We start from the raw sequence: 24,884 nt of genomic DNA on the forward strand, positions 1-24,884 counted from the left end.
TTAATTCTTTAAAATTACATTTAATGTGTGCATGTGTATGTGTGTATGCACATATGTGTAAGCATATGTGTGTGTGCATGTGTGTGTGCATGCATGTTATGTGTATATGTGCATGTATGTGTGCATGCCCTTCTGTGAGTGTGTGTGTGTACATGCCACGGTACACATGTGGACATCATGGACAACTTGTAGGAGTCTGTGGGAATGAAGTAAGATTGTCAGGCTTGTTGGCAGGTGCCTTGACCCACTGAGCCCTCTTACCAGCCTATGACTTGCTCCACTGAGCTGGAGGCACAGAGCTTTCTGATTTCCATTTTGGTCCACTTGGGGTCAGTACTTTCAGACTGCTGGTGGACTGTCCACATGACTCTGTCCTGCTACATGTTCTTTCCCCTAAATCTCCCCCAATTATCACCCTCTTCACTATCCTCCACCGTCCAATTCACGCCATCCTTCCCCTATTGAATTTCAGTTGCTTGAAAACTTGTAAACAACGTAGAAGACAGAAAACTCATGCTGATTGGAGTACCCATTAGCTGGCAGGAGGAGGGGTCTCCTTTGGCTCTGTGTGTTAATAGCAACCCTGGGCAGACAAAGAGAAGCATTCAAATGCTTGTCTCTGGGTGCTGCCCCTGCCCCCACTTGTGTCAGTGGTAGGTAGACAGGAGCAGCAGGAAGTGGTACCTTCTAGTGTTGTAGTCCTTCAGGCCTTGGGTATCCTGCCTCTTGGTGCCCTGAGAGTGATGCTCCTCCTGTGGACCTAGGCTCCCTCATTCCTTTCTTGTCATTGATATTGCAGCTTCCAGACAGGCTTAGGTATTGCGATTCTCTCAGTCATCAGCAACAGTCTATGAAGTTGGGAGTCCTTAGCTCTATGAAGTTGGGAGTCCTTAGCTCTATGAAGTTGGGAGTCCTTAGCTCTATGAAGTTGGGAGTCCTTAGCTCTATGAAGTTGGGAGTCCTTAGCTCTATGAAGTTGGGAGTCCTTAGCTCTATGAAGTTGGGAGTCCTTAGCTCTATGAAGTTGGGAATAATCCTTAGCTCTATGAAGTTGGGAATCCTTAGCTCTGTGAAGCTGGGAGTCCTTAGCTCTATGAAGTTGGGAGTCCTTAGCTCTTAATACCAGGCAGTATTACAGCCCAGAGTCTCAGTGCTAGCCCTAGAGACTTCAGAACTCTCTGGAACTTTTCTGATGACCAACTCCTACAGTTTGTCTTCTCTGGTGCCTTGCAGCCCTCTGTCCTTCAACTCAGCTCTCCAGCCCCTCTTGTCATCTCTCTTTTTCTACTTGCCCTAGCTACTCCTGAGCAACCGTCATCTATTTCTTCTATAGCTGTCACAATGCTGGCTACCTACTGCTCTCACAGCCTGGTCTGCTGACTACTCACCTGCCCTTCTAACCGGTGCTCAGCTGCCTCTGCTTGTCACGAGCTCAGCCTGCAGGACTAAGAGAAGCAGGACAAGGCCAATTGAGAGAAGTTTCTTCTCAGTCCTGACCCTGCAATCCAAGGAGGGGCAGCAAACCAGTGTCTCCCTGATAACTCTCTTAGTGAGCCCAAGCAGCCTGCTTAGACATCCCCCAAAGGGGTGTTTGGATGAATCATAGCCATTTTTAAGTGGTCCAATCACAGCCTTGCCTTTTAACACTAATTTTTCAACCTGCACAGAATGTCCTTGTTTACAGACGAGGAAACTGAAGCACAGAGAAACTGTGTCCAAGTTCATATAACTGTTAGCAGAGTACGTTGAACTTGGGTGATCCACCTTCAGGGTCTATCCATTTCAGCTTCACTCTGTGCTGACTCACAAGGACTGTTGGAAGCTGCCTGTTCCCCAAATGGCTGTAACAACCCCACATTTTTCCCAGTTTATATGCTGACTATGCTTGCTGTCTTGATCATAGGATTTCTTAACCCAAGATTCTCTTCTCTCGAAACGCTTACTTCTCTCCATGAAACTTTGTCTCCACGTAAACTTCCCCACACAGCAAGCCATCCTCCAATTGAGTCATCCACCTACATGGGGCCTCCCATTGCATTTAAAGTAAGAATCTAGTACGTTGCTCAGGTCCAAAGAGCCCACCTCATCTCATTAGATCCATCTTACCCATAAGCTGTGGCCTGATGCTTTTCTTTCACGTTTTCAGACACACCGAGCTCTCCTCCTCCTCTCTCTTCTTGCATCAGACAGTGTTCTCTGCCTGGAATCATCACCTCCCACTCTTCAGCTGGCTGGTGTTCTCTCTGTCTCTGTCTCTGTCTCTGTCTCTCTCTCTTTCTCTTCCTCTCTCTCCTCCCACCTCTCTCTCGCACACGTCTTCAACTTCAAGGTGATCTCTTCATACAGAACTTTTTGGAACAGACTCTAACAAGAGAGACATTTAATTGACCTCTGATGAATTTCTCCTAAGCTTTCGCTTTTATATTGCTTTCTTTGCATGTGAGTTTTTTTTAAAAGCATGACTCTAAGTGTCACATCCACACATTTCCCCAAAGGTTCCCCTTTGATAGACCCTCACGACTTCTTCTGTTCCTTTTGCATGTGTGTCTCTGCTAACTGATCCACCAAGAAATGACATTACCCAACAATCAGAAAGGACTCTGAGCTTATAGAGCTGGAGGAAGGTCATGGAATGCCTCTGCCAACCAAGCTTTAAGTCCATAGATGCTAGTCTAGGAGGATGTCTAGGGAGTCCCACCAGAGATTCAATGTGGATGCCAGTGAGGAGTAGACAGGGAGGTTGGGAGCATCTATGCCTGGAAGATGTGACTGTGTTCTGGTTCAGCGTTTAAATGATTTTGAACACTTTGGCACCACCAGGCTAAATGTCAAGTGGTGCTCTTTCTGCCTAGTGACAATCCTTTCTGTGACTCGATTTCAGCCCTTGCTTCCGTCCTTCAGCACAACTCTCCTCTACTATCTGAGCCAATGCTTTCTTCCTTTTATTTTCCTCTGTGTATGTCTGTTTCTCTGCTGAAATGTGAGCTCCTTGAAAACAGGATAATGTGTTTTTTCTACAGCTGTGAACTGATCATTCACAAGTTTTAGAGCAACTGCTCAGTGAAGAACGATGACTAGAATAAGGGAGCTGGGGGTGAGAATCTGACCTTTTCCTTACGTCACCTTAGGCAAGGCACCTCAAGCTTTTGTATTGTGCAGAGTAATGTTTCCTCCTCTCACACAATCGCATCTTAACCTGAAAGGAGAGTATGTTGGGTGACATGCAAGGCCATGTGGAGTTTGGCTCATTCATCGAGTTCAGGTTGTCAGCTGACATTTTCTTCTTCTTCTTCTTCTTCTTCTTCTTCTTCTTCTTCTTCTTCTTCTTCTTCTTTTTTTTTTCAAGTTAGCATACAAGTAGATGTGGTTCCTTACAGTCTTTTCGTCCCTACTGCATTCCTGTTGATCCTCCTCTTCCATCCCCTGCTTCCTTCCCCAATGGTCCCTCCTTCCTCCGATTGCCTGCCTTTTCCTTTCCTGTCACATGCATTCTAGTGTCCTCTTTTTAGTTTCTTCCTCCTGTAAGATCTCCTTTCCCCCCTCTGTGGTCCTCTTGGTACTTTCATGACCTAACACACACACACACACACACACACACACACACACACACACACACACACCTAGGATCTGCACAAGAAAAATCATGCGGTCTTTTTCTAAGTCTGGCTTATTTTGCTTCCTATAATAATTGTGAGTGCCATTTTCCTGCAGATGTCTCATGACTCCATCACGACTTTGTTATGGCTGAACAGAATTAACATGTGTATGTTTAACTCATTTGCTTTATTCACTTCTCTGTTGATGGGCACAGATGATGATTCCATTTTTTAGCTATTGTGAAGAGTGCAGTAATAAACATGGACGTGCAAGAGTTTCTGTGGTAGGACTTAGGGCTCTTTTTGGGTATAGTCCTAGGAGTTGTATCCAGTGATCTGAGTTTAAGATACATCATCTTGGATTATTGAAGTAAACCCAACAAATCATAAGAGTCATTAAAGTGGAAGAGGGAATTAGAAAAGAGAAGAGAGATGTTCTCATGAAAATGATTCTACTTGATGGTTTCTGGCTTTGAAGATGGGGGAGAAGGACTAAGGCCAAGATAACTATGGGTACTGTATAGTTTTATGTCATCTAGAGTCATCAGATTGGGGAGAATGCCAATTAAGAAAATGTTCCCATAAGCTCAGGCTATAGGCAAGCTTGTAAGGCATTTTCTTACTCAGTGATTGATGGGAGAGGGTCCATACATGGTGGGTAGGGCCACCCCTGTGGTGGTCCTGGGTGCTATAAGAAAGCAGGCTGAGCAAGCCATAAGGAGCAAGCCAGTAAGCAGCACCCCTCTATGGCCTCTGCATCAGCTCCTGCCTCCAGGTTCCAGCTCTGAATGAGTTCCTCTCCCAACTTCCTTCAATGATGAACGGTGATGTGGAAGCATAAATCAAAGAAACCCTTCCTCCTCAACTTGCTTTTGGTCCTGGTGTTTCATTGCAGCAACAGTGACCCTAACTAAGACACCATGCCTTCAAGATACAGGAAGCTTCTAGTAGCTGGAAAATCTCAAGATTTCCGCCCCCCCTTGAGTCTCCAGGAAGGAATGCTTCCTGTTGGCATCTTGATTTCTTTCTTTCTTTCTTTTTTTTTTCCCAGTGAGACCTACTTCAGACTGCTCAACTATAGAACCATAAGATAATATATTCATGCTGTTTATAGTCACCAGGTTTGTCATAATTTGATGCAGCAGCCATGGAAAACTAATCTAGTTTCTTTAACTGGGATGTGAGCAGAGTAATAGATACCTTGCAGCATTACAAAGCATGCATCATGTTTCATTATACTTCCAAGATAATGCATGTAACGGACCAAATACAGTGGTCCACACATTGAAAGCATTTCATCAGTGTTGTTATTTTTTTTCTCCTTTCCTCTTCCTTTCTAAATACACTTATCTAGTAGATATACAGCAAGCAATATATAATCATCACAGATTGTATAGTGTTGAAATCAATACTCTGCTGGTATTGAAATCAAATAAGCATCAGCATCTAGTTCCCTTATTGTTATTGTAACAGATGACAAAAGAAGCCCAGAGAATTACATACTCACTTAGTATTCCGTGGCTCTCATGAAAGATGACTTTCTCTTCTGCAGATTTTTATTACGCTTGTCTGTTGCATATAGCTCTTTCTTCTTTGCCTTCATTATTTAGAGGCATTGACAATTTTAACACCAGAGAGTTATCCTTGGATAGAATTACAAATGTTGAACCTTAAAACAAACATGTCATTTGATCTAACCACTACCCAGTTATAAAGCTGTGTTCATTTTAGTCCATTTAGTACCTTTCTTGTTCTTTTTTGAGGGAAGATCATGAGAAAGGGTTAGTGGCTCTTATCTGTCAGAATAGCTTAAGCTTACAATCATATTCTATCAAATCAAGTGGCAATACAAAATAAGAAACCTCAAACCATCATTATGAAATACTAAATGTATGTGAAATGCATCCATAGGTTGCGACTGAAGCCTTGTCATCTTTAGATTATCTTTCAAACAGTCTGGGTAGGGATCATGAATCTGAAATAGTGAGGGTGAAAAGTAAGAGTGCCGGTTTGGAACTAGGGGCACTAGGATAGCTCATTTATATTGTATTATGCTTTATCATGACAGTCATATCATATTAATCATACCATATCATACCCTATCTCATCATATTACAATTTACATTCTATTTGAGTTTAAAAGGCTTTTGTGGTTCCATCCAACAATTAAATCATGGCTTAACCTACTATTTCTATAGGCAGAATGCCCCCCCAAGTCCCAATAAATTTACCAATAACTCTTATAAATTGTCCACCGGAGCTTTCATAAATGTTCTTGTCACTCTCACTCTCTCCTGCTTTAATCTGAAGCCACTATGTATTCCTCCTATGTGTACTTCAGACGGTAAGAAATGCTTTTGACAATGCGACCCATTACAGCCACCACCCACGCACACATAAAAATTTCATAAACGCTCCATGTTCTCATGACCTCTATTTTCTAAATGATTCTATTTTAATCACTTCTTTAATTTAAAAATTATTGTTGCTATTTATTATGTTTACTTTTATTGCCTAGTAGTAGGTTGTGACCTACAATTTGTAAAACACTATCTTATTTTATCATTAATCTGTAAACCTAAAAATATAGGCCTTGCCATATTGACCCATGACTCCCGGCAGCTTCTCTTCATGCACGATGGATAAGAAAATGCCTTACAAGCTTTGTAACTCATATGGCATACTTTTTTTTTTTTAAAGTTTGCAAAGTTGCTATAGTGCAGATCAATCGCCAATGTTGAAGATGGGTAATTTTTTAAAAATATATACACTGTTAACATAGTTTACTATAAAATATAGTGACTCATATCACCTCAGAAAAACCAAATACTATTTCTTTGCTCCTTTGTAAGCAATGCCTGTTTGTGTGTGTGTGTGTGTGTGTGTGTGTGTGTGTGTGTGTGTGTGTGTTATCTTATGGCAATATTCCTTTTTGGCATATTAAGCTTCTTTTCCTGTTGTAGGAAAAAGCCCTAACAGATCACCTTCCCTGCCCAAGGAAGCTCTGGACAGAAGTGGCCTGGAGGCTTGAACAACTTAGAAAGCATTCTTTAAGAAAGAGATTCCAAAATTACAAGTACTAGGTTAAGTATCAAGCCCAATTTTTACTTGAATAAGCATAGGAATCACACAAAATAACAAATATGCAATAGCAAAATCATAAACAATATAACATCTCTAAAAGCAACAGAATATTTTCATAATAAACTGCTTTCAGGCTTTGATGATTTTCCCCCTACATTTTTGGAGCCATATTTTTCATATAATAATTGCTTGGTTCCTGTAGTCTAAGTGTTTAATGTTTCTGTTGCAATGTACTTCCTGACATAGAAGTAATTTCTATTGATTTTATTATTTACTCTAATACTTTTATTTCTTACCCTATTACTTTTATCCAAAATTTCTTCCAGTTTTTTAAATGCTCAGGAATAGCACTCTATAACCACTCAAATCAGGAGTCTATACTGTTGAATTTGTTTCGCTGAAATTCTCTAAGATACCTTCCCATATGTTGGTAAAAATGTGTCTTCTTAAGTGAATTTTCCCTTCAGCCAGATTCCTAAAGGGTTCACATCAACAGAATGTAACCTAGAACGAGATGGTGGTCTTAACTGATGGTGATTAAAATGTCTTACCTTTACGAGGTTTATACAGACATAGAAGCCTGTGAGTACCTTCTTAGGACTTGCTCCAGACTCTTGAAGTGCTCGTTAAAGGAAAAACACCTTGACATTTCAACCTCTTAAACTTTGTGCTCAATCTTGCGATTTGTATGGAGTGCTGGATTTAACCTCTGAGGACACCATTGTTAGGTCACCAAGGCAAAACAGCTTCTTTACAATACACTCATACTTATCCCCAAAAGTCAGACCTGAGAGTGTGGAAGCAATGGCTCGTTTATGACTTCCTTGTGTCTGTGCTTCAGTGGGAGGCAATCCATGTGCCAGGACACACAGGGACAGGGGCTGCTTCCATGTGGTGAAAGAGGAACTTAATGCTAGAGCCTTAGGGAAATCAGGACAGCCATCGACACAGAGCAGTACGACTCACCTCAGAATGCCCCAACCAGAAACTGAGAAGACTCCTCAGGCCCCTGGGCCTATAAAATAGTGCTGGTAGGTGGGTGGGTGGGGCCACTGTTTGCCTGGAACCACAGTTGCCAGTGCACTTGGAGGATCCTGGGAACATGGGGGTAGGCAAGGCTACCCTACTTCTGCTACACTATTTGAACCCAGTTTATCTAAGAATTTAGGAGCTCCAAGTCACTTAGAGTGATGGGGATGCTTTAGTATTATTGATCTGTCTTCTTTCTTAGGACGGCTTTGAAGTGAGAGGGAAGGAATTCAAAGACAACACGGAGACAAAGGGAATTCTCAATTAAAGGCATCTAAAATATCTACAATTATGCTCATCTTCTGTGGTCCCCTACGTCTTGAAACATGAAATCATGTTAGAAGCGGGGTGGGGTTACATTTCCAGTGGAATCAATCTAGTAGGAAAATTAACGAAAAAGGTGAGTTGTAACTCCAAGTAATCAGCCTCATGGACACCAAGAAGCCATTTCTCCTTCCTGTGCCTCAGTTTCAACCTCCTTAGGACAGGGAATCTTGACGGTCACCTCCAGCTTGGGGGAGCTCTTGTCAAAAACGTAGGTATAGAATGTCATGAATCTTGGTCTTACTGTGGCATCCCGGGCTTGACCACAAAGGCAACCTTTCTATTGCTTACTCTTCCGCAGAGTGAAGGGGTAGGGCTAGACCTTCCTTTAGGACGACATCTCTGCTCTTTAGTGTAGAGAAATAAAAATCCGAAGGAAAAAAAAATCTGGAAGGGTGCAGAGAGGAAGCCCATCTTAGCCACTGGGTGGCGATCTTGTTCCACGCCATGGAAGATTTTGTAACATTCCCCAACAGTTCCAAACTTTGAATTAACTAAGCGTAGTAAAGGAAATTTTTCAAAAGGGTGCTGAAATAAAAGCAGGTCGGCAGAAAACCACAATTATGGAAGAATGACAGGAAAGAGCAAGGCCAGCTGACAGAAATAAAATCCCTGTCGTCAAGGCGGTGAAACGCAGAGGAGTATACGATAGGTATATTTGGGGTATTATGTAAAAGAATATAGGGAGAAGAGTACATTGTAAATTTATAAAGGTTTCTGAAATAATAGATTTAAAGGTTAGTGCTGGCATCTAAAGATGTAAACAGTAGAATTATCAAATATAGTCTACACTTCTAAAATCTAACCCCAAATAGATTATTTTTTTCTCCTTCTGTTTTTAGCATATATTAATTGAGCAAAGTAAGAGTTTTACTATGACACACCCATACATGCATTTAATATGCATTTATTATGTGCATCCTTCTATGACTTATCTTCCCACCCCTCCCTCTCTTCTCCTTTCACGTGTCTAGTGAAAGTTACTTCCATCTCATTGCACACACCTAGATTTGCACAGGTGAGAGGAAGCGTGCTATACTGCCTTTGTAGGACTAGGTTATGTCATTTAACACTATGACACGTGGTTCCATCCCTTTTCTCGCAAACAACACAGATTCATTGTTCTATATAGTGTAGTAAACATTTTTTAAAACTAGAATTATATTTATATATTTATTTATTTATTTATTTATGAGAGCGTACACACATCACTGTATTTATGTGGAGGTCAGAGAGAGTGGTCCCCTCATTCTATTTTGTGAACATTTTTTAAAACTAGAATTATATTTATATATTTATTTATTTATTTATTTATTTATTTATTTATTTATTTATGAGAGCGTACACACATCACTGTATTTATGTGGAGGTCAGAGAGAGTGGTCCCCTCATTCTATTTTGTGAGTCCAAGGGCATCAGTGGACTCAAGTCATCAGGCTTGGTGGCAAGTACTTCCACCCACTAAGCCTTCCCTCTGGCTCTCAACTCTGTTTCCTTATTCCCTTGTCTGTTGATGGTACCTATGCTGATTCTGTAATTTTACAGTTATGAATAGTGCTGTGGTAAATACATGTGTGTAGATATTGCTATACTAAGCTGACTCTGATTCACACAGAGGTGATATGGCTGGAGCCTACAGATGCTGTATTTTGAAGTTGTTGAGGGAGCTCCTTCATGTTGATTTCATAGCTGCTGCAGGGATTAATAAGGGTTCCTTTTTCTAAGTACCATGCTAGCATCTGCTGTTGGCTTTGTGATGATGGCCATTCTGGCTAGAGTGAAATGGAGTCCCGATGTGGTTTTGATTTGTTGTTACCTGGTGGCTAAAGAGATTGAACATTTTAACACCTCTTTTGAGCACTTACCTTTTTTTGAGACCTGTACATTAGGTTCATTTACCCATTTTCTTTGAGCAGATTACTGTTTTGGTGTTTAACTTTTTTTGAGTTCTTCATGTCTTCTAGAACATTCGTGAACATCTGGCAGAATTTTTTTTTCTCCATCTATAGGCCGTTTTCTCATGCTCGTAGTTTCCTTTGCTAGGCAGAAGCTCATTACTGATGCAATTCCATTAGTCCTTTCTCTGAGCTCTTCCCTGAGCTACTGTAATCCTCCGAAGAATTTCACTACCTGTGAATCTGGGCATGTTTCCTGTATGTCTTCCTATGGTAATTTTAAGGCTTCAGGTCTTATGTTAACGTCTTTAATATATTTTGGGTTGATTTTTATACAGGGTCAGAGGCGGAGATTAAGTTTCTGTCCTTTATGTGTGGGTCTCCAGTTTTCTCAGCCACCTTTTGCTAAGAGACTTTTTCTCATGGGTGTTGGCACCTTGGTGAGAACTGGATGGCTTGAGCTACTTGGCCTTTATCCAGGTCTCAGCTTATCTATCTATCTATCTATCTATCTATCTATCTATCTATCTATCTATCTTCTAAATCAAAAGACAGCATTTAAGAGGATGGTCAATCAAATGAACCAATCAATGGTGTTTGGGCTTTTTCATTTTCTATGAAGTGGTTTCCACTGGGACATCTAACTTATGTTTGGAATCTTGGGATGAGAGCTGGGATTCACGACCTCCCTGGTACTGGGATGAGGGGCCATTTTTGTGGAGACAACTCAGGAGGAGGCTTTGAGGGGAGTGTAAGCTGTGCAGCTTCAGCATCATCCTTCTCTGTCTTTAGCAAAGATTATATGAGAAGCAAACCACTATCTTCCCCATCCAAGGACGAGTGAGCATGAAGGAAAAAACCCAGAGGTGGAAAATAATGAAAACGGTTCCACTTCTGAACATCACAAATTACCTCTTGTATAACGACCTGGGATCTGACTGCAAGAGCACATGTGGGCTATCCCCTGCTTCTTCCTGCCATGGAACCTGTTCAGCTCCCTGTCTGATTCTTTCCTCATCAGTCCTTTTTTTTTTTTTTTTTTAAATTTTAAAGATAGGCTCTCACTATGTAGCCATGGCTGGCCTGGAATCCACTATGTAGACTATGCTAACTTTGAACTCACAGAGATGTTCCTGCCTTTGACCACATCATTCTTTGTCTTTCTCCTAGTAGGCACACGCAGGGCCTTTCTGAGGGTCATGGCTTGGGTCTTATTGTCCTGGTGGCTTTAGCTGTCTCATTCCTCTCCCTTTGACACAGTAGCTATGAACTTACATAGTTTTGTCCCCATTTAAAAAAAAAAAAGTGATACAGTTAAGTAACCTTTACCAATGAATCACATTCATTATTCATTTACTTAATGACACAAAAGCAGTGTTTGCTCCATTTCAGGGGATTGCAGCAGATCAAAGGCACTGAGACCTGAATGTGTTGAGGACAGTCAGCAGGGACTGTATGGAAATAAATGCTTAGCATTTATGTCACACTTTATACTGTCAACGGAATCTGCAATTATTAATTAATTATCCCACACAATAGCTCTGTGAGGAAGGTCAGTGCCGTTAGCTCTATTTTACAGATGAAGACCCGGACAGCAGTTAAGAGATTTCCCCCCAACGTTTAGAGATTTCATATCAAAGCAGCCACAAAATAGAGGCTGCAGGTAAAATCCAAGGTGGTTGGAGTCACAGCCTAGCGCTGCCTCCTGTGAGGGTATCCTTCCTTTAATCTATTTTGAAACTTTCTGAACATGAGAATGTTCTAGATTTATGAACAGCCTCTATTTACAGTCCACTTGTTCTTGCTGATCCTACTCAGTCCATCATTTTGTGTGTGCTCTCATATCCTCTTCATTCATTCATTCACACATTCATTTATTTGTTCATGCATTGATGCAGTTGAACTTAACTGGGCACATATATCAGTTAAATGAGGTAAACACATAGAAACGGCAAACAACTGATTCTATAGATAATCTTTGTCTAAGAGTTTTACTTTCATAGAAACACACTGTCTTTTTTAAATTTTTATTTTTAAAATTTTATTCCACCACAGTTTCCCCTCCTTCCTCTTCTCCCAGTCCTTCCCCTACCCCCTTCTGTTCCCACCCCCTAATCCATTCTCCCTGAGTCTCTGTCCAGGAAAGGGCAGGTCTCCCATTAGTATTAACACAGCATGGCATATCAAGTTGCAGTAAGACTAAACACCTCCCCATGCATTAAGGCTGGGCAAAGTGATCCAGTATGAGGAGTAGGGTCCCAAAAGCCAGCAAAACAGTCAGAGACAGCCCCTGCTCCCACTATTAGGAGTCCTTTGAGAAGACCAAGCTACACAACTGTAACACACATGTAGAGTACCTAGGTCAGTCCCATGCAGGCTCCCTGGTTGTCAGTTCAGTCTCTGTGAGCCCCCATGAGCCCAGGCTAGTTGATTCTGTAAGCCATCTTGTGGTGTCCTGACCCCTCTGGCTCCCACAATTCCCTCTCCTCCTCTTCTACAGGATTCCCTGAACTCCTGCCCAATGTTTGCCTGTAAGTCTGCCTCTTTTTCTATCAGTTGCTGGAAAATGCCCCTCTGATGACAGTTGGGCCAGGGACCAATCTGGCTAGATTGGGCTATGTATCTGCTATTGCTAGGAGTCTAAGCTAGGGTCTTCCTTGTAGATTCCTGACTCTGAAATGTTCCCACTGCTTTCTAGTAGTCTCCTTCAACACTCTCCTCCTCTGTTCTCCCCCAATCTGATCACTCATGCTCCCATCTTGACCCACCCTCAGCCCACTCATGAAATCTCTTCAATTTCCCCTTCCCAGGAAGATCCAGACATCCCCCTATAAACTCTCCCCATTACCTAGCTTCTGTGGGACTGTGGATTGTAGCATGACTACTCTTATTTTATAGCTAAGATCCACTTATGAGTGAGTACATACTACGTCTGTCTTTCTTGGCCTGGGTTACCTCACTCAGGATGATTTTATCTAGTTCCATCCATTTGCCTTCAAATTTCCTATTGTCCTTATTTTTTAACAGCTGAGTAATACTTCATTGTGTAAATGTACCATGTTTTCTTTATCCATTCCTCAGTTGAGGGGCATCTAGGTTGTTTCAAGGTTCTGGAACTACAAATAAAGCTGCTATGAACATAGTTGAGCAAGTGTCCTTGTGGTATGATTGAGCATCCTTTGGGTATATGCCTAAAAGTGGTATAGCTGGGTCTTGTGGTATGTTGATTCCCAGTTTTCTGAGAAACTGCCACACTGACTTCCAAAGTGGCTGTACAAGTTTGCACTCCCACCAACAATGGAGGAGTGTTCCCCTTGCTGTATATCCTCTCCAGCCTGAGCTGTCACTTGACATACACACTATCTTAAAGGGCATGGAAGGAGGAAGACATGGATTCTCCCAGGTAGAGTCTAGAAGATAGACACTTAGGAGGTAAGGTTTAATTAATCCTCTCTGAGATGCCTCGCTTGTGGCTCAGAGTATGGGGCTCCTCAGAGCCCTTGGGGGTTAGAAGACAGAAGGTGCCCTGGATGTTAACTACTTCTGCTTTTGCCTTAGTCCAGGTGTCCAGTGGGATAATTTAATATGGTTTTATTCTACAGCATTCTAACAAGTCTATGTGGATGCCTTCCTCTTCCTTTTCTTTTTTCTCTTCTCTCTTCTCTCTTCCTCCTCCTCCTCCTCCTCCTCCTCCTCCTCCTCCTCCTCGCTCTCCTCCTCTTTCTCCTCCTCCTCCCCCCTCCATTCTTGTAGCCTATAGTATGTTGTAGGAAATAACAGCTTGGATAACTACCATGTATTGAGTGCCTGCTCTACTTAGTGCTTTAAATAATGGATACTACAAAGACCTTGGAGTCCTGTACTGCTATTATCATCTTTTTATAGTTGAACAAAGAGAAACTGGGAAAGTTTAAGTAATTTATTCAGAGCTACATAATTCTTTCCACCATTTAACAGGAGTTTAGCAACCTGTGTTTTGTGCTAAGCTAAGAGATGCAAATGCTGGGCAGAGGAGCTGTGGACACTCCCTAAACACAGCTTTCAGACCACTGAGGAAGAAGACAAGTCATCCACCACTATGTATTGATATGTATTGCATAGCCATCCTTGTGATGCAGTCTCTGAAGACAGCACACAGGACACAATAAAGGAGAAGCTAGTGTAGTGACCTGTCCTGACCACAGGTCAGTCAGTGGGGAGAATGACAGGGGCAAGAGCAAAGTCAGGGAGGGGATTGTGGAGGCTTTGATGAGTAAGTGTAGGAATATGTTGTCTTTGGGTAAAGTCAGTGCTCTTATCTTTATTATCCAGGTGAAGAATCAGACAGCATGTCTGATTTACCCCCAAAATTTAAAGGTCTTGTGTCAAAGCAGACCCAGGAGTGGGGGCAGCAGCTAAAGTGGCTGAGGGTACACAGACTGGAGCTGCCTTTTGCAAAGCTAGTGACAGTTCTTGGTGGAGAGAAAGGGAAAGGCAAGTGTTACGGTGAGCCCCCGTTCCTGGCTTGTGCAGGTGGATTGAGGTTACTGTGTCAAGCACGTGTGCCAGTGCGTTAAGCGAGCATCATAACTGAGAGGAAGGGTTCTGGAGGAAGTGATGGAAGCAGAATTGGAGTTTCTGCTTCTTCAAAGGTGTCTCTCATCTGCCCGTGTGTCCTGGCCACTTCCTGTTGCTATGAGGGAATAACTATAGGATGGGAAATTTTAAAGGTTAGTTCAGTATTCAATTCTGCAGGTCAAGGGAATGCATCTGCTGAGAGTTTCCTAGCAAGTGAGGACTCTGGTTACTCAGGTCATCACACAGTAAGAGGATCGCATACAGGAGACAGAGTGAACTTGGCCTTTATAAAAGACCCATTTTCCAGACAGCCAATTGACCCCTTAATTCATGAATGGATTCATCCATTCGACGAGGATGGAGCCTCATGATGTCATCACTTCTTAAAGGTCTCACCTTTTTTATTTTATTTTTTAAGAATTTTATTTTATGTGTATGTCTGCACCATGTGCATGCAGTTCCCATGGAAGCCATTGGATCCCCTGGAATTAGGGTTACAGATGATTGTGAGCCACCATGGAAGTGCTGGGGATCAAAGGACTTGGGTCCTCAGGAAGATTAATCAGTGACCTCTCTAGCCCCAGGTCCTTTAAAAACCTCACAATGGGAATTAAATTTCAACACAAATTGTAATAGGGGATTCCAAACATACTCATACCAAGACCTGCACATATCTTTGGAAATTCAGATCGGATTTGAACACTCAGTTTGTCAATCACAATTATTTCCCATTGCTACTATGCAGCCTTCTGGGAGAAATGCATTTGACTTCTGTTGTCTTACCAGTCAGTAACAATGTCAACATCAACAGCAACAATGTCACTCACACAAGGATGTGAGGACAGTTCTTCTGAGGAGGTATATTTGTTATTTTTTCTTGTTGTTGTGACAAAGTACCCAACCAATGCAACCTGGGAAGGGAAGGGTTTAGTTTGGTGCTCAGTTTGAGGGTACAGTCCATCATCATCGCAGGAATGTGTGGGGGCAGGGGCTCAGGCAGCTGGTCCATTATATCTGCAGTCAGCTAGTAGAGGGAGATCCATCCTGGTACTCTCTTTCTCCTTTTTATATACTCCAGATGCCAGGCCACAGAGTGCAGCAGGTCACAGAGTGGTGTTACCCATATTTAGGGTGGATCTTCTCACCTCAGTTAACAGAACCTAGACTCCCACCCCCACCCCCAGGTCAGCTCCAGAGGATGTCTAGTTAGTGATTATAGAGCCCGCTAGTCGGCTTGACAGTGTTAACTGTCATGGAGCTGAGCCACCTAGGTGAACTCTAGCAAAGATTGTTAGCGTTTGAATCTTACCTGCAAGACTTTCTAGCTCTCCCATTTTGAGCAAATTATTTAACATTTTTAAGTTTCTTATTCATTACCTGTAAGACGGTGCTGGTAGCATTCTTTTCATCACAGATTTGGTGGTGGAATCAGAATTGCTGCTGGTCCATGGGACACCTTCATGAGAGAATTAGAAGGGGTTCCCACTCCACAAGTAGAGAAAATTTGAGGTTAGTATATTATATATTTCTCCTTAATTACAATTATACAAATATAAAATCATTGTGAATAAATAATATAAATTAAATTATTAAGCACAATATGAGATACTATTTGAATTTTTAATCACAATAATTAAAAAATCAAATCTAGAAATAATAGATATGGAACAAGCCAAAAATTTTAATAGCAGTTAATTATGAAATTTCCATAGCAACAAATAAACAAATGTTCTAATATAATTAGCAGATCATTATGTAGTAATCTCTAATTTGTGTCAATGTAATACTTACTTTGTATATTATTAATGTTAAATTAATATTAGTGATTACCTAGGGGTTCATGTCGTAATGAAAGTGTCTGTATGCTCAAAATGGGACTCTGCCTTCTCAGTAGGGCATGGGAGATTAATGGCTGAGTGTTTGAGCTGGTATTGATAAGGGCTTTCAAAAAAAATTTTATACTCTAACCGGTATAGCTTTGAGAGAAGCAACTTTCGGTTTAAAAACACAAGATCAGAGAAAGAAGGAAAGTGATAGACACAAAAGGAAGCAAGAAGGAAGCTTGGAAGCAAGAAGATTAGAGAGAAAACTGCCAGGAGAGGCAGAAAGGGAAGTCTAAGCTGTGGGGATATGAAATGTCCAGTTATAGAGACAGCTTTCCCATTCCATATACATTTCCCTACATATGTGTGTATCTGTGCTTTAGATAACAGATGTATCAGAATAAATAATAAACAGTCAAGAGTAACCAAAAGTATTGGCAAATTTATTCTGAAAAGTAATAAATACTCTGACAGATTAAATATTCCAGGCTTTTGGGATATAAGTCACTGCTGCAGCTATTGAATCTCTCTATTGTCAAACAGTCCTAGGCAGCATGAATGACCTTGGTGGTGTTTCAATAAAACTTTATTAACAAACCAGGTGGCAGGCTACATTCACCTTATGATTTATCATTTTATTACGCATATGTATGAAAGAATACTTTTTGTATATAACATGTAGATCATATGATATATAAAATGTATATACGTAGTTTGTTGGTTATTTTGAATGTGGTTAGAGCATCAAAATCTTATGAACATAGTCTTTCCTTGTCAGTCCAACTGGAATGTGCTACAGATAAATCCTATTAAATTAGGTACTTCACTACCTCCTGCTGGAAAACTGCCCTAATAAGTGATAAACAGCTCACTTGTCCTTGAAATTCATAACATTCTGACAAAAATAAGAAAAATCTTCAAAATAATAAAGGGAACCATGACATGATAGTCCTGGTAGACTTGGTCTACTCTGCACCCCCGTGGAGAGAACTGAGCACATATATAGATTATCATATACCCAGTGGTCATGGAACACTGGCTTTTATTTTAAATTATTAAGTTTGTACCATAATTGAGGTGTTTTAAGATTAAAGTGCCTGGAGTCACATCCTGGTTCCCTTCTTGCTGAATGCTGAATATAAATCGTCAGCCTGGATAAAGTCATTTAAAGAGAGACGTTCAATTAAACTGCTTAAGAACTTTCTCGGTAAACCCCATCTCCTTCCTTCGACAGCGCTGAACTACCTACAGCAGGTGCAGCTGTAATTGCGGGATGTACGGTGTCTTGTTGTCAGCTGAAGTTGATTGATTGTTCTCAGGTTTGATGCTGAGAAAAGTACACATTATGGTTTGTTTCGAAGCTCCACTTTAGTCCCGCTAATGGCGACAGGCTGGGAGAGCAGCCCCAAGGCTGATTGCTAAAATATAAAGAACCGGTTGCCCAGTGGGCATTCTTTACCTGGATATTCAAGGGAAGGAAATGAGAATCATTTAATGCTCAGGGGTAAGTATATTTCAAGCAAAGATAAAAATAGACCTCTGCCATGTGATTGAAAATGATGTAGAAGGATAAAGAATCTGAAAAAAAGAAAACGGGAGATATTCTGAGACACAGAGGCAGGTATTTAGTCAAAATGCTAGCAGGAGGCTGGAGGGATGTGGAAGCGTGGCTGAGTGTGGTGTGAAACACCCATCAACCCAGGACTTGGGAGATGGAGTTGGAGGAACAGGAGTTCAAGGTCAGCCTCAGCTACATAGTGAGTTTGAGGCACATGAGACCTTGTCTGAAAAAAATAAAAAGTATGAAAATGTGAACAAAAGGTAGCAGTGGGAAGTGGGGCAGATGAGGCCTGGGACAGAGAAGGTGAAAGCTGCAGTTGCTATTGAAGGATGATGATGTCAAGATGAGGCCCAGAGAACAAGCTCAGCTGGTGAACACTACTGTGACCTTTCCATCCTGCTGGCTGGGTGGGGCTTGGACTTGGAAGCACAGTCATTTACTTGCCCCTGTCTCCCTCCTCCTCTTCCTTCTTCCTCCCCTCCCCTCCCCTCCCCTCCCCTCCCCTCCTCTCCTCTCCTCTTCCCTCCCTCCCTTCCTTCCTTCCTTCCCTGAAATTAGGGCTCTCAGATGCCACTTGAATGCTTCATTCTAGGTCACAGGGGCTTCTGAACAGCTTACAAGGCTTCTCTTTCATGTTTTTGGGATGGAGCCTTGCCTTGTTGCCCAGGTGGGCCTCATCCCTGGGTTGAAGTGGTCCTCCTGCTTCAGTCTCCCAAGTAGCTGGACACGCAAACCTGTACTGCTGCTGCACATGGTTCACAAAGGATGCCTTTGGGAAAACCAAGTCTTTGTATGCCAGCTGTTTTAGACAGATCATGCTCCTTAGATCTATTATGTATGGGCTATCTCTATTTAAACAGCATCGTTTCACCTTTGAAGAAAAGGTTCAGGCTCATCATTTAAAACAAGGTTTGAAGCCAAGAAACTCATCAGAGACCATCTAAGCAAGGGTCCCACTGTCCTGCTTAGCTTACACAGTTCCCTGTTTACTCATTTTGGGGTGTTTTGTGGGAGTCCAGCTCTGACCTGTCGAAGAGTTCTTGGGGGAAGATAGAGGAATGAGGAAATATTAGGTAGAAATATAGGTGTAGAAAAAGACAGAGACACAGGATAGTTTTGGGAGGGCCCTGGGTCAATACCCAGTCGTCTCATCTTTTATTCTAATGGACTTTTTATACACTATCAAGGGGAGAGGCAAAAGACCTCCCCCTTTAAAGATCAAAGCACAATGTACCACCAACTGTAGACCCTTCAAAACACCTGGTAATCACGCCCTTGGCCAAATCATCCCATCATGCAGCCCTGCTGGGTAAAGCAAGCTCAGATGGCTCTGACCTTGAGTAAAGCCTTACTAGGGAGCCTCTGTGGGCCCCCACATGTTTTCCTCTCTTAGATGTTCTGGTCAACAGCTCTCATGCTGCCAGAGTGCCTGAGTCCAGCCTCATCTTTTCCTTTTACACAGGTATAACCACACCCAGGTGACAACATCTGTTCATGAGATGCAGGTTCGTCCCCTCCTCACCCTGCTCAGCTGCAGCCCCTGACGATCTTTCTTTGGCTCCCAAGTCTAGCAGAGCTTTCTTTCTGGTTTTGCTATTATTGCCCTGAATCTGATACTGTGAGCTCAAGTGCCCCCCAAAATACAAACACCCATGGCTCTCACCCTCCCTCGAGCACCTGTTCACATGCCCAGGTCAGACTTCTAGCAGTTGGCTGCAAACCTGATGGCCACTGCTCCTCTTTGCTTTCCCAGCTTCGCCTTTGCAACTGCTTTCTCTGTACTTATTTCTTACCCATCCAACCAACCTCTTTGAGAACTTGTTTTCTGCAAATCCTGGGGGATGAGGCCGTGGTCTTCTATTATCAAACGCTATGAGACCATGGTCTTCCGTCACCAAATTCAGAGTCAGGACAGTACATTTGTCCTCAGGACTGACTTCTTTGTTTGTTTGGAAGGGGAAGACATATCTGTTTTACCTCACAGTTGCAGTCCATCATAGCATGGAGGATGTGCACAGCAGTTCACTTTCTGATGGCCAGGAAGCCGACAAAAGAAATCCAGGAAGGAGCCATGGCAAGGTATAGTCCCTAAGGACATGTCCCCATTGGCTTCCTCCATTTAGGTCCCATCTGCCGCCTTTCCCCACCTCTCTCACTCATGTCATTATATTATGATGCATCAAGGGATTAATCCATTGAATAGGTAGGAGTCCTCCAGATCCAATTGTCTGTGGAAATACTTTGTACTGATGTGATGTTTCAACAGGACATTAGCTATCAGTTCACCAAGTACCACGGCTGTTGTGATCTGGTTCACTGACCTAATTCATCTTTGCTGGATCAGCTTTGCCCTTCAAGGCTGGATGCCGACTTTGCCCCCGTCCCTTGTCCGCTGCAGGTAGCATCATGTCATGTGGAAGAGGCACATCACTGATTACAAGCATCAGAACAATCTGAGACAAAGCCCAAGGAGCTCACCTAAGTATGGGTTGGCAGGGGACCTTCTTGCCCTGGTTGGCCTGTTCCCTCCTCCATTTATGATTATATTCTGCCATAATTAACAATGGCCCAACCATTGCTCTGACATGGTCACCCCACATTCCTTATCTGAAAAATGGGGATAATAATGCCAATCCTTCTACTGCCCCTAGGAAGAGCAAATAAAATTATGTTTATGAAAATCCTTTAAAAGGATTTGAAGACAGTCTGCCCTGGCTATGTGAGGTCATGGCACTATTTTTGTTGTTATTATGTTTTGCCTCTCAGAGACTGATTAGTTCAATTCTATTTTCTTGGATATGTTTTAGACCATTGAGGTCATGAAACAAGTTATCTTCAGGTTAGAGAGGTGTTATTATAAACACGGTTCCATTAACAGTAAAAAAAAAAATTCTCATTTTTTTCAAGATAACACTTCATTAAAAAATACAATTGATTTAAAAGAAAAATAGAACCAGGCTACTACTGTAATTTCCCCTTACTGTTCTTGCTGGACTTCTAAATGGTGACAGGGGACAGAGGAAAAAGATGCACTAATAGATTTTTAGGCAAAGGATAAACGATAAAGTGCTCATGAAAGCAACGCAGTAAATAAGGAATGAAGCACTGGGGACCCAGCCCTGTGTGGATTATGTGGGTGCATAGTCCTAACAGACTTCAGAAATATAAACACACCAAATACATATTTGTCTATTGGTTTTGCAATGGAAAATATGTTTTTAGTAGGAGGGGCAGATTGAGACTGAGCAACCAGTTGGATAAGGAGTGACAACCTACATAATTGAGAATTTGCTGTTGTTTGATCAGTGAGAGTTCTTTTTAACAAAATTGACAAAGCCTCCCCCATCTGTAATTAAAATGTCCAGTTGTGCTGTTCTGTCTCGGCATTCACCTCTGGTGTAATAACGTGTGTTCTCAGATAGGATTGTTTTTCTATTACGGAAATGAAGACATTTCTGAATATCCTACCTTCCCTGAGCCATAGGGAAAATAGGCTTTTTTTTTTTTTTTTTTTTTTTTTTTTTTTTTTTTTTTTTTTTTTTTTAAGGATGGGCAATATTATTTGGCAAGCTCTTTCTTTTAGCGTCTCTGATGATGACTCCACGGCGTGAAGAAGTTAATTTTTATCAGATAGAAAATGAAGAAGTTGAAATGGAAATTTCCATAATGGAAAATTAAAGGTGTGAATCCTCTTTAAAGGAGGAAGGCTGTTAGGGATTTCGTCGGAGGATTTGTGGTTGGCACCAGTGTGGAGATTTTCTCTGGCTCTTCAGGGTAAATTTGTTTTAATGTGGTGGATTATAACAGTGTTAGAAGGCCTCTGAAATTGAAAACTGGTAGCCTCTATGTTCTGTTTAGTGTGGGTACTAAAAGAAAAAAATTGATAGTTGTGAATTTCACTTGCAATAGAAATAGAGATTTCTACTTTTTTAAAAAGTATTGTATATTTCACACGTCATCAAGTGGGTTGGGAGTTGTGAGCAAGTATGTGTCTAATGGCAGCCTCCACAGCTGCATCGGCTCTACCAGTCACTCACACAACTCAGTTGAGACTGAGTGTTAGGATTTGCAATGCTGAATCTAGACCAAATTATAAAAACCTGTTCAATGGAAAACCCTGTTCAGGGGCCTGAGCAAATGCGTGCATGGTCCCATTATCCTAACGGATTTTACTGAGTTCTAGAAGAATATTCCATGGACATAGGAGTTGGGGTGAGCCATGTAGTCTGTCCTTGGAAATTCACAATGCATGTCAGCATATTAAAGGCTCCAGTAAGACACGTTAATTATTTTAAACTCCTCTTTATAAAATATTTTTACATGAACACACTTAGAGAAATGGTGCTCTTTAGCTTAGTTCTAAAATGAAGGCTACTACTAACGTTTGCATGCTAATAAAGAAAGGAAATATTTGAGAAATTAGGAGTCTTCTAAGTACATGCGTAAGGAAGCAAGCGGTTGAACTAAAGACATCTATAACCTGAAGGCTGTAAGATGCAAGGCGTCACATGCCTCTTCCTGTAAAAACACTTTACACTCTCTCTATAAAGACTATGGTTTGCATGGAGAATTTTTCTGAAATACAGTCAGCATAACCAGTAAGAAAACTAAATAAATATGGAATGTTTGGAAAGCTGATCTACTTATTGGCTCTTGCCTTCACTTAACATAGCTAAGGGTTGTGGGCGTTGTCTAGATTTCTTTGGAATGTGTCCTCTTTCAGGACTCTCTAGCTCACTAGATCCTGTAGTAGTCACAGCCACCATCAGTCTCACGTACACTGAATGGCTGTGCTGATGAATACATAACCCCACCGTCTAGATGAGTGTCGAAAAGTGAAAACCTGGTAATATTTCTTGAACCCCTTTTAAGGTTGTATTTGCTCATGAAGATCACTCTTCTCATGACACCTACAAACTGTCATGTGATCTCGGAGCCTAGACCCACCACTGCCTCATGTCAACCCATGCCTTTTCAAAGCCTTCTTTCGTTATTCAGAGAGCAGTCTCTTTCCTACTACAGGGCCTTTGCACACGCTCTCCTTGCCTGCAACTCTCTCCTCTCTCCTAGGCTCATTTCTCAATTTCTCCTTCTCCCTTTCTACTCAGTTAATGCTTGTTTAGTCACATCTTAAACAGTACTCTTCCCTTGATGTATCACACCCCATTCCCACACTTCTATCAGGCCGCTGCTTGGTTTTATTCTGCTTTTCGTCTACCATTCATCATTACTTATGATTTCATATAGTTTTTACAATTACTAGTCAATATTTTCCACCATTGTTTACTAATTCTCTAGCTTATGCCCAGTGAAAACCTCTCAGGAAGTATAAATGAAGAGATGTGTAAAAGGGTGGGATTCTTATGCTCATTGATCAAACCAGCGAGAGAACCTACCTTTTGCGGGGGTCTAAAGTGAATCAAAATTGTTATTAGACGGTGACACTGATCTATATATTTTGGTATAAACTTTGCAGATGGAGGGAAGTCAGTAGAAGGATGGGATGTATCTAATCTGGCAGCAATGAAAAATAGATTTTTTTTCCTGGTGAAATAAATAATGGTTTTCTGGTTGGGTAATTCTATGCACAGAAAGTGATTGATTAAAACTCCCTGGAAGCACAGGCTATGCAGATAGAACAGGTGTCTATGTATGCGCATGACTTGAATATAGCTTTCAATCTTTTTCTCAGAGAGGGTACTTTGGATGAGCTTGAGTCCTTCTTCCACATCTGTCGGTGTGCTCTATCCCCAGCCCAAACAAGTATCAGGCCCAGCCTCTTGGGAAAAAAAAAAAAAGGGAGTAAATAAGAAATAATAAGTAAAGTAAAAATAGTTTGGCTGCCCAGGATTCTGGAATCGGTGAATAAGTAAACATTAGGAGTTTTTAGTTAATCTTTCATTTAAAAATAGTAGGATGCTCAGGAAGGCATTTGTGCAGCCTAACAAGCTCACAAGCTCATAGCCGGTTCCATAAATATGTGCTACATTTGCTGAATGAATGAGCAACATGTTCCATTTACAGAATAAGGACCATTCGCTTCTTCGGCCTTTACAGGCTCCTGGAGTGAGTTAAGACAGCCATATCTGTGGAGAACAAGCTCCCCATTGAGGACCTTTTAGCTCCCCAGGGTTCCTTTGTCAAATACTTCTTAGGTGCCATCCCAGATGCCTCCTGAGACTCTTAGAAAGCTGGTTAAACAGTATTCGTTTGGTTGCATGGGACATTTTCCATTTTCCACAGATACTGGATCAGGGTTTGGATCCGTTTGTGCCTACCTGCATTCCATTTGAGGTGTCATTTTTCATGGTCATCTTCGGGTGTTTTCTCCTACGCATCATTATTGTCAAACAGCTCAAGCTGAGGAGATGGTTCAGTAGTAAAGCGCTTGACTTGCAAGTGGGAGGAACTGACTTCAACCCCTGAGAACCCGTTAAAAAAACTGGGTGTGGTGTGGCGCACACTTGTGATCCCAGCACTAAGGATGTAGAGACAGGAGGACCCTGGGGGTCCTCTGGTCAGGCAGCCTAGCCCACTCCAGACCAATAAGAAATCTTGCCTTAAAAAAGAAAAAAAAAAAAAAAAAAAAAGAAGGAAGGATACTGGATGTTGTTCTCTGGCTTCCACACATACATGCATACACAGGTACATACACCTGCATGTGTAAACACATACCAATGCATGTGAGCACATGCATGTATACATATCAACATATACCTTCATACACGTAAACACATACCTGTATACTTGTGAATACATCTGTAAAAAAAGGGACGGAGGGAGGGAGGGAGGGAGGGAAGGAGAGAGAGAGAGAGAGAGAGAGAGAGAGAGAGAGAGAGAGAGAGAGAGAACCAAGAAAGAGGTTTTTTGTTTTTGTTTTTGTTTTTTTTCCCTGAAACAGGATTTCTCCTTGTAGTTTTGGTACCTGTCCTGGATCTCACTCTATAGACTAGGCTGGCCTTGAACTCACAGAGATCTGTCTGGTTCTGCCTTCCAAGTGCTGGGATTAAAGGCG

Source organism: Peromyscus eremicus, chromosome 8b (genome assembly GCF_949786415.1).
Source record: "Peromyscus eremicus chromosome 8b, PerEre_H2_v1, whole genome shotgun sequence".
Taxonomy (NCBI): Eukaryota; Metazoa; Chordata; class Mammalia; order Rodentia; family Cricetidae; genus Peromyscus; species Peromyscus eremicus.